Here is a 427-nt window from a genome sequence, read left to right as displayed (position 1 = left end):
CATTCAAACATGGCTAGTCAACTATTGCGTGTTAGTATATGTCAGTATGCGCGCATGTACGTACCAATATGTACGCTATATGTATATGTCTCTAGGATAAAAGCCTTCTAAAGCCTACAGGACGCCTAGGCTTCGCGGGTAGAAGGGAGGAACGAAGTTGAGCTTCAGTTTCAGCCCTGAACTGAAGAACAAAAGGCTTCAGACTCGTGCGAGGTGCAAAAATAGAAGTATCTTTTTAAGCAGCTTTCGGTGTGTCTTCAAGAGGGATTCCTTGTGAAGAAATCCTGTTTTTGTGGTGAGATACGTCTGGAGGATTAGTGTTGGCGAGAACAATGCGTGAGTGGGATTAAGACAAAGGATAAAAAAGAAAACTATACTGACACTCTGCTGTTTCTTCAGGCTCAGTGAAGCAGCGAAGCACAACCTT

Source organism: Penaeus monodon, chromosome 25, assembly GCF_015228065.2.
Source record: "Penaeus monodon isolate SGIC_2016 chromosome 25, NSTDA_Pmon_1, whole genome shotgun sequence".
NCBI classification, from domain to species: Eukaryota; Metazoa; Arthropoda; class Malacostraca; order Decapoda; family Penaeidae; genus Penaeus; species Penaeus monodon.
The sequence above is the reverse complement of the archived record's forward strand: the minus strand, read 5'-3'. Positions refer to the sequence as shown.